Source organism: Panthera pardus, unplaced genomic scaffold (assembly GCF_024362965.1).
Source record: "Panthera pardus isolate Hobbes unplaced genomic scaffold, ASM2436296v1 HiC_scaffold_25, whole genome shotgun sequence".
Lineage (NCBI taxonomy): Eukaryota > Metazoa > Chordata > Mammalia > Carnivora > Felidae > Panthera > Panthera pardus.
Genome location: NW_026526821.1, coordinates 77,205,884 through 77,216,964, shown reverse-complemented (window position 1 = coordinate 77,216,964; position 11,081 = coordinate 77,205,884). Strand labels below are relative to the sequence as shown.

Genomic DNA, 11,081 nt, shown 5'->3' with positions numbered 1-11,081 from the left:
ACTCACGGACCGCGAGATCGTGACCTGAGCCAAAGTCGGTTGCTCAACCGACTGAGCCACCCAGGCGCCCCTAGGTTTTTATTCTTTTAATCTATATAGATACATATTGTTTCAATTTATAGAACAAATGTATGTTTGTGCATTGTTTATGTAATTAAAATATGAATTATAAATATGCTACAACACCCATGTGTGTCAAGGTATATGGGCTTGCGGTTTTATCAGCCCATCTGTGAGATTTATTTTTCAAGAATGCAAATCTATATTTTGTGGCTCCCAAAAAATCATCTCTGGTATCATAATGATAACATTCCAACTCAAAATATCAATTATAAGAAAATAGTCTAATAGGGAAAAATAGCAATAAAAAGTAGTGAAGAATATTAAAAACATAGTAAAAAATAAAACACAATAGGTTATACCTCTCAGCTGCATTTAGCATTTGAGAACATTTAGAATATCAAAGTTTATGGATTACTCTTAGAAAGATCCCCACCTAATATTGGCTCTAAATTCCATCTGATATTTATTGCAGAATTGGGGAACTGCACAGCAACTTTCCATCCTCTACCTCTTCATTCCCCACTTCCCTTATTATTCTGGCTACATGGAGAGAGTATTGACTTCTGTTCCAAGCATATGTCTTTCTTAGTGGGACTCCCCTTCTAGACCCTAGGGACCTTGAGCAACTAGTTTGTGTGCCAGCAGTTCTGTATTTTTGGATGATGAAAATTGATTTTCCTCCTTTTAGCAGGTGCAGTCTCCGAGTGAGCCTCTCCCCTCATGACCTGTGCAGATTATGCCATCAATAGTGGGAGAGGGGATGAGGACGAACATTTGGAGCCCTCAGCACACAGCTCCAAGGGGCCTGGTGAAGCCTTGCAGCAATGAGGGTGCACTAGAATAAAAGGTAACAATAAACTCAGCTTAGAACTGTTTCTTTCCTGGTACTTCCTGGACAAGTTCAGTATCTTTCTATGCATTTTCTGGGATTATCCAAATGGACAGATACTTATGTGGGGTTTATTATGGTCTATACACTTCTAAATGGATCATTCTTGTTAAACTTGAGTAATGGGGGTTTTCCTTTTAAGGAGGAGAATAATTATAAAGGATATCAATGTGGCTTAAATTACGTTTATTATAATGCAACTTATATTTTTCAATCACAAGTAGGTCTTATTGTGCTTATGGCTGTTTCACATCTGGAAGAGTCTAGCTAAAGAGATGAAACTTTTTTGGTATGCATTGGAAAACCTGAGAGATTTTGAGTCAGGGAATAAATACCAAAGTACATTTTTTTGCTTGCATATGGGATAGATGGGCATTTTGAATGTAAAGGCAACTAGACTAGTTAAAAGTTACTGCAGGCTTCTAGGTCTAAGTTGTTAAGTGTCTGGACTATATGGTAGCTGTGGGAGCAGGGGACAGGGGTAAATGCAGGTAGAAAATAGGAGTCTTTCTGCAGAAGGTGAAAAAACTCAAGGGAAAAGCCTTCTGAAGTTCTTGGTATTTTTAGATATTTTGTTTTTAAAAAGGTGAGACTAGCATTCAGTAGTATAAATAAGTGTCATTAGCTAAGACCTTGGAAGATGGGGAAAGAAAGAGTGTGGTTGGAGGGCAGAATTTACCAGGTTGATTTAAACAAAAATCAGGTCATTCAGGAGTGAATACACAAGGCAAGCAGGCAGTCTGCCGTGACAACTTATGAGACAGTTTGTGGGTGAAGCCACAGAAAGCAGTAGCTGCTAGGACATCCAGAAAGTATGGGCACTGAAGGAGCACCCTATACTCTGTGGTGCTCAGGGTTAGTTTTCCTCTCTCATACTCAGCTGTTGCATATGCTAGAAATAGTTTGTCTCCTTGCCAGAGGAAAAGGTAAGTGAGGAAAAGGTCAAGAGAGACCACTTTTGAGTGATTCAGAAAATTATATGATATGGGGGAATTCTAGAAAGGCGGGAAAAAAATTATGGGATTAAAGTCCAAGGAAAAGATTTGGGAAAGTTGTAAGAAGGCAAAATCAGTATCATATACAAGAGACAAGATGTGGAGAGTGTAAGAAGCACCTCAAGGTTGTCCCATTTCTGATTCACGTGAGACAAATGTACCCATGAGTATTTGTAATGGTACTGAGTTTGGTGGGATAAGTGATGATACATTTCAAAGAGCAAGACTTCTTTTGTTGGAAAAGTGGGGGGGGGGGGTCATTAAAATTATGCAAGGGATTATATCTTAGTGATTTGAGCAAGATCTCTGAAGATGACTCTGAAACAGAGGGGCAAAATTGCCCAGCAAAACTCTCAGGAAAAAAATAGTAAGAATGAGTATGGCAAATGGTGTGCTCAAGGGAATAGTCTATAGGATCCCCAGTATTTTTCTGTAAGAATAACAATGGGCTTTCATATGTTAATATAGCAGGTGGCTGAATGTGGATAGCAAACAATTAAGTTAAAAATTTGATACAATGACTAAAAACATATACTTGGTGTATGATTTGTGATTGGAATACAGAAATCCAAAAACAAATCTGCCTGGCTGTAGTTTATATAAAGAAGTCTTTTTGATATTAATTGATTACTCAGTAAATCAATGTGGGAATTGATTCACTGGGAGAATTGTAATATATATATATATTATATAATATAATATATATTATATATATATTATATATATAATATATATATATAGACATATATATATATATAGACATATACATATATATATATATATATATATATATATATATATATATAGACATAAGGTATTATACCTAAATGCATATGAAGTTCATGGTCCAAGGAAAGGTTACATTTCCAAAGAGATGGATTTTAGTAAATATAAGGAAAAGCTTTCTTTGTAACAATAACACCTTCCTACCTCAATATGGTCTTCTGGTGGGTCAGGGATGTTTCTGTCATTAGGAGTGACCAAACTGAGGCTGGGTGACAACTGCCAGAATTGCTGCAGAGGTTTCATTCGTTGGATGGAAGGTTGTACTAGGTTAGTCTTGAGGTTCCTTCCAAATTCAAAATTGTATTATTCTATGAAAATAAATTAAGATCTAACTATTTCAGACTGTGTCAGCTCTTCCTCGTGTGATTTACGACGTAGACTGAAGGGAGAAATTACAAAAAAAAATCAACTAGAACAAGCCTAGGATAATGGGATATACTTCCAAAGTGGACACTTTGAAAGTTACAATACTTGCTTAAACAAACAAGATGACAGATAGATATATAGATAGGCAGATGGATATGCATAAACATATGGATATAGATAGTTATTACTTTATAAACATATGTCACATGCTCGAAAATATCCAGATATTATAAGGCATCTTCCAGTGAGCATTTCTTGAAGTGGCAAAGGAGGAGTTAATCTTTTGTCCTCAAAGCCCACAAGAATGTTTATCAACCCCAGAGCAGACCTCCTTTCTTTCTTTTGGTGAGTTAAGTCTGTCTGTGCTTTGTTTGACGCTGCCCATTTGAGGAAAGCTTATCCCTGACCTTCTGCCAGAGAGACTGATGGCAAGGACAGTTTGCACTAACCTTGACATTCACCAGGGTAAATGGCTTTTTCCACAAGTAGTCGACAAACAAGGAGAGCCAGTCAAGAGCTAATGAATCTGCACCTGAGAGAAACTGAACAACAATTGTGCTTTTAAAGAAAAAAAGAGTCCTTGGAAGGTGCGGGCCCATCTGGTGCTTTAAGGTTCAGGGGAAATTAACTCTTTTAGCCAATGCAGTTTGAAAATAAATAAATAAAAACAACCCCTTGTCTTAAAGTCTGCCATGAGGGGTCCTTTTAAAGTTTGACCTTCTGGTCTTTTCAGCTTTAAATGAACTCTCAGTGCCATTCTGTGGAGCCTGGGGAAGATAGAGTGATGTTACAGAGTGACCAAGATGGCAAGGCACATTTTTTCAGCCACCACTTATGCCACTCAGCCCCAATTCTTCTTCACTGAGTTCAAGGAAAGTAAATTGTGAATCTTTTTTTAAAGAGTGGCTCAGTTTATCTACTGTATATGCTATAAAGAATCCACAAAAAGCAATATAGAATGGAACTTCCCTATTGCAATCAGACAAACTAATATTCCCTAAGGGCACCTTGTGACCAGATGCAAATCCTACTGGTCAAACTAAAAATTGTACTCCTGTGATATTTTGCAACCAGAGCCCCAGTCAATATCCTGTGAATTCTGCTCTTGTTCCTCAGATATTGATTATTCTGTTTTCATTGTATCTGTATATTACAATCTCTTCTATATAATTATGTCTAATATAAACCCACTCAGACTGTTCTGTATTTTGGGTGTGTATACCTTGGCTCTTCAGTAAGATTTATGAAGAAAATCATTCAGGTTAGGAGACATTTTTTCTCCACCACAAAGTTGTGCAATTCTGGGATTAATAAGAACTTAGCATAGAAATGAATATTGGTGCCTTACAAAAGTTGACCAACTATATTTTTCCAAGTTTTCATTATTTATTTATTTATTTATTTATTTTTGCTCATGATTATGGAGAATCAGGGCTGGTATTCTCACCCAGATGATTTTATCCACCATAGCAAAAGTACTTCTATATTTCCATTACCCTCTGTTATTTCTCACTTTCAGTGATTGCATTATAACATATCTAAAAATGCACAAATTTTAAATATACAAAGTAAAACATTTTTTCAGAGTGACGTATCCATGCCACCACCAACCAGATAAAGAATAACATGTTATTAATAAAACAGAAGCTTCCTTAATGCCTTGTATGGTCACTTACTTTCCAAGGTAACCTCCATGTGTCTAGAGTTTTTGCTTAGTGTTATCTTGGTGAAATTCATCCATGTGGTTGAGCGTACATGTAATTTGTTCATTCTCAATGCTATATAAAATTCCATTGTATGAATATACTTCTTTTTATTTATCTAATGTTTTATCGACAAACATTCGGTTTGTTTCCATTGTTTATTATTGCTGTTTGTTATTAGGAATAATGCCACTGTATATGTTTTTATATGTGTATGCATTTTTGTTGGGAATGAAATTGCTGGGTCATAAGTATGGATATGTCGGCTTTAAAAGGTATTATCAAATAGTATTCTTAATTATGAGAGTTTGTCTTTCTCCATATCCTCTCAATACTTGGTATTGCAATGTTTTTTTTCTTCCCTTGTCTTTATTTTTTTTTTTCTGTTTTAACCTTTTTTGGAGGGATGAAGGGATGGTTAACTTGTGGTTTTAATTTCCATTTCATTAATACTAATGGTGTCAAACATCTTTTCAGAAGTTTACTGGCTTTTGGACATGTTCTTTTGTAATGTTTCAAATCTTTTGCTCATTTTTTTTAGTGGCTATTTGTCTTTTCTTTATATGTTGTAGATATAAGTCCTTTTCCAGTTAAATGTATTGCAAATATATTCCCCGGCTATACAGCTTACCTTTTCATGAAACTTATAATGGTGTGCTTGATCACAAAAACTTAAGTTGTTTTTTTTTCATATTCCCAACACTATACTTTTCATCTCTGTGATGAAAAGTTTATTTTTTAAACTGGAAGTTTCTACCTTGCAGTTAAGAAACTTCTTAATTTTAATGAAATTAAATTTACTAATATTTTCCTTTATGCTTAGTGCTTTTTATTTCCTACTTAGGAAATTTTGCCTTCCCTAAAGTCATAAAGAAATGATCCTTTGTTGTATTCTAGAAGCTTTATTGTTTTACTTTTACATTTTGTTCTAGGATCCAGCAAACATTTATTTTTCTACATATGTGAAAGGATCAAGATTTATTTTTTATATGAATACTAAAGTGGCCCAGCATTTAGCCTTTATATTAAAGTAATCATACTTGTGTGAGTCTCTTTGTGGATTCTCTTCTGTCCACTGATAAGTCTGTCTAAGGTGAGCCAGTATTACACAGTATTATTTACTGTAATTATTGTTAAATGGTTGTACAAACTTAATCCAAATTGTTTCTTCATCAGATTATCTTGAGTTCCTTTGGTCTTTTCATTTCCAAATGAATTTTAGGATGCCTCTCACTTTCTGTACACACACATACATATACACATAACCTGCTAGGATTTTGACTGGGATTTTATTGATTATATAAATTAGTTTGGAAAGAATTGGCATATTTACAGTATTGAATCCTGTGTTAAATACAAGTAAATCGATTGGTTTGTAAATGTTTGGTCATATTCTTGTTATCACTTATTGATAACCATCATAGTTTTACTATTTTCAGGGCACAAACCGTTTACAATTTCACTATTGTAATTTTTTTGAGACTTGCTTTTGCTCTGTAAATTAATATTTAACTTTCTTTAAAAGAGATTTTTTTTATTGTGTAGTCTTGCAGTTCTACATTTTATATGTCACTTAGGTTAAGTTGGTCATGTATGTTGCTTAAGTCTCTATCTACTAATTTTTGCCATCATATACAATCAGTTGCTGAAAGTAAATTTAAAAGTCTAATAAGATTGACTTTGTATGATTCTCCTTTTAGTTTGGGCAGATTTTGCCTTACATATTTTAAGACTATGTTATTAGGTGCATACAAATTTAGAACTCATATCCTAGTAAATTAACCTTTTTGTCACTATGAAAAATTTCTTTTAATCTTCAATAATGATTCTTAACATATTTATTCTGATATTAGAATAGTTAAATTGGCTTTCTTTTGGTTACTGCTTACATTCTATTCTTTTACTATCAATCTTTCCATATCTCGATGTTTAAAGCAAAATACTATTAGATTTTTTTTCCAGCCAGATAATTTTTATTTCTTATCTGGAGTAATTAATCTATTTGCATTTAATGGAATTACCTTGAGGGCTTAAATCTATAATTTTATAATAAATTATATATTTGTAACATCTATTTTTTCTCAATTTGTTGCCTTCTTTTTATTAATCTGGCAACTATTTTTAGTATTTCAGTCTTCTACTGTTTGCAGTTATATATTATTGTTATTATATATTGTTGTTCTTTTAGTTTACAATATATATATTGTTATTAGTTTACAATATATATAATTGTAATTGTAATATAATATAAATTGTTTAGTTTACAATATATATATTGTTATTATATATTATTGTTCTTTTAGTTTACTTTAGATATTACATTGTGCATCCTTGGCTTATTATACTTTATTACAGATTAGTATTTTTCCTACTTTTCTGACAATGCAAGAGATAATTTATCTCTATTTACAACCCTCCCAATATATACATTACTACTGCCTTTAATTCTCTGTACATTCTAAACCACACAAGACTAATTTTTAATATTTTACTCACTCAATATTCATGTAGGCTTTCCTAAATGTTTATCATTGTGTATTTTTTATTCTTAAATGTACAGGCTTCTATCTGAGATTATTTTCCTTTAATTTATAGAACATCTTTTGAGAATTCCTTTGTTAAATTATATTATTGATGATTTCTCTCAGGTTTTGTTTATCTGAAGATGTCATTTATCATTGATGTTTTGAAAGAAATATTTTCCAAATTTAGAATTATAGCTTGACAGTTATTTTCTCTCAGAACTTTCAGATTGCATTCTATTATTCTTTGGCTTCATTATTTCTCTTGAGAAGTCAGCTGTATGTTTTGATATTGATCCTTGGAAGATAATTATCTGCAAACCATAATCTATTTCTGCCTTTTTAATATTTTACCTTTGTCCTTGGTTATAAACAGTTTCTGTATGTTAGGACTAGATGGATTTTTCTTTGAATTTATCCTGCCTGTGGTTCACACTGTTATTTACTTCTATGGCTGGATACTTTTTCTTATTTGGGGACAGTTTTGTTGCTATTTCCTCTTAAAACCTTGTTGCTGTTCCTTCTGTGATTCTAATTGTGGGCATATTAGATGTATACATGATGTTCTTTACATGATGTCCTATATGTCTCTTATATTTTTCTATTCTGCCTCCATGTGGATATTGTCGTTTCTGCTACTGTGTCTAATACATGATAAATCTATTTACTGAGTTCTTCATTTAGTCATCACATTTCAAATATTATAACTTCTATTTTATTATTTTTTACTAGCTTCATCTTGTCATCTATTTTCATAAATATATTAGGCCTGGTTGAGTTAGTAGCACTGAAATCCAAATTTCATACCTAGATTCATGTGACTACTGAAAATTCTTAATCCACCATTTTCTTCTTGCCTTTCCTTGGCCTTGGGTCACTTACTTATGGTTCAGTGCCTCAAGGAGAAAGTAGAAAACAATGCCAGTTCACCTGAATGTGGGTTTTTTTCCTGCAAAAATTATGGTCCCTAAAGTCCTTGATGCCTTTGTCACTTTCTGCTGCCTTCAAATAACTATATTTTGTCATTCATCTGGCTTTTGTAGTTCTCTGTGGAAGGGGTGCTCTTATACAATATACTCCTCATGTCCAGGTGATTAGTAGTATTAACATGTTCAAATGCTATTTCAGGGGAGGGTAGTAATAGAAACTGGACACTTTCCTTAATTGAAAAGGCAAAGAAGAGGAGTAAATAACAACGTGCAAAGTTTACTTAACACAGGCAACAGTGAATAGAGTGGTCAGATAGAATTTCTTTTGACCTAAAGTTTTGTATGCATTTAAGTAATTTCAAAATTTTGATCTAGATATTTTTAGCTCACTTTATTCATTAGGAAATGGAGGAAAATGCATCCCAGAGCATCTTGGCATCTTCCTGTGGGACCAGCTGATGAGAACCAAATTTGCGAGTACCTCCTGGGTTTCTAAACTTTCAGTAAGGTGACTATTATCAACTAAATTGTATTTCCACAAAGTTCGTATGTTGAAGCCATAACCTCCAATGTAACTATATATAGAGGTAGGGCCTCTAAAGAGGCTATTAAAGTTGAATGAGGTTATAAGGGTGGAGGCCTAATATGATAGAACTAATGTGTTTATAAGAAGGAAAAGACAGATCACAGTCCCCTTTCTCTCTCTCTTTCTTTGGGCATGCACATATAAAGGCCACATGAGGACACAATAAGTACCTGGCTGTCCGCAAGCCAGGATATGAGGTCTCAACAGACACCAGCCCTGCTGGTACTACAGCCCTGAAGTCCCAGCTGCAACTTCTAGCCTCAGAATGTGAGAAAATAAATTTCTGTTGTTTAAGTCACCAGCCTATGGAATTTTGTTTTGGCAGCCTGAACAGACTACTACAGTAGCCTTTCCACTAAACCAGCTTCTACTTGTTCTTTAGAGATGTTTTGATTACTACTAGAGATGTCTAAAGGGAGTCAGACTGTGTCTACTCTCACCTCAGTCAAAGGAAGCTCTATGTTTACCTATTCATTGGGATTCTGCGTAAGATTTTTTTGAAAAAAAAGGTTTTGCTGAAAGTAATTTGAAAGTCAGTTATCCCATAATATATCAAGATTTGGAGTATTTCTGTAAATGTGGATATATAAAATGAGATCAAGATTTCTTATCATGTTAGAAAGAGAGTGGAGATAGCTCTGTTGGATAACAGAGGACAGTGTGACATGAGCAAATTCATTTTAATTTCTCCAAGTTTTCCTGTGTAGCAGGTAATTCTAGTCTTGACGAAAAGTTGCCTCTGTCAGAAATAGAAATTTGTTTATTTTTCTGTTATTCACCTTACTTTCTATTTTGTCAACTTGGCAGAACTGTAATGCCATTTATTTTGAGATGCCCCCCTTTCCCATGACTGTTTGTTTCTAAGTTCTAGGAGACTTACTTAGTGCCATGGCCTTATTGTGAAGAGATGATCGGGGGTATGTAATTGCTGATGTTATGTATTTACAGGGGTATGATCCTTTTTTTCCCCTGTGGTCCTCTGCAGACACTACACAGGTTGCAGCTAAAGCACCCCTTGCTTCTTTCTGCAAGTGTCTTCATTCCCGTGGCTTTCCCTGCTTTTATGTTATAGTGCTCACTGCATGTGGTAAACTCTTGAAGGGGTGACCTAGGCTTTTGCCATTCTATGTACAGCATGAAGACATTCCTTTAGCCCATGCTGCATAATGGGAAACGAGTCATCTGTGCTGTCAGATGTTGCAAATCTCAGAGTTTTAGTAATTCTCCAGGGTTTGACCCAGGGAACAGGGCACAGGACCCCACTTTCTTTTGGATTTACCAACTTCTATGCATACATCACTTCCTCAACCCAATCTGTAGGAGGTGGACTGCCTTAGGGTTTGAGTTTTGTTCTTTTATCATTAAGTTTATTCCCAAATTGATAGTCTATACCGAGTCATTTCTGTTGCCTCGAGGGTCTTGGCTTTTGAAACTCAGAGCCAGAAAAATACAGCCTATCTTTCTTTTCTCCTGTCATATCTCTTCCCTGAGGCAGAAGCATGGAATGGTCTAGCTGCCATTTCAATAATGGAGAAAGTGGAGAAAGTTAAAGGGATGGATGGATGGATGGATAGATAGATAGATAGATAGATAGATTTCTCATAAAATGTATAGCTTCAGCAAGATACCTATATTTATGTGTAGTTCTACAGTTCTAGTATATAATAAAAATAATAGTTTCATAATTCCTTTTGATGAATGGTTATTCTGCAGGTTATCATGGTAAACACTTTGCATACATCAACCATTTCTAATCTGCCCAATAATCCTGTAAGGTTTTCTTATCTGTAATTCACAACTAAGCCTTGCAAGTGTTTAACTTAACTAAGATCATGGAATTAGTTAAGTGGCAAAGCCAGTATTCTAGTTCGATCTATCTTACTTTCACATTTGTACTCTTAATCATGTTGAACTACTCCTCTTTAGGGGACAGAAGTCTTGCCATTCTGTAATGTGTGTGAAAACATATTTAGTTGTGTTTAGGAAGGAGATGGGAAGCTATGAAAGAAAGCATGAATGTGTTGCCATTACATATTAACCAGGCCATAACTTCACCTGTGGTAAGTAATTGGTTCATGCACATGTTCGTTTAATATTCACAGGAAAATTAAAAGATTGTTCTATCATTATATTCATTTTATAAGTAAGAAACTGATGCACAGAAAGGACTGAACCCAGGCAGTTGAGTTCTAGAGTCCATGTTCTTGACCATTATGTTTTACTGCCTCTTCCATAAAAGAGA

General features: G+C 34.3%; 1 long non-coding RNA gene across 1 annotated transcript in view; it reads left to right on the top strand.

Moving 5' to 3' along the window:
- Positions 1-755: 755 nt before the first annotated feature.
- Positions 756-11,081, top strand: part of LOC109254521 (uncharacterized) — a 185,615-nt gene continuing 175,289 nt past the window's right edge. Inside the window, exon 1 of the long non-coding RNA XR_002074871.2 lies at positions 756-910. This is a non-coding gene — a long non-coding RNA (uncharacterized LOC109254521). The remainder of the gene's footprint in view (positions 911-11,081) is intronic.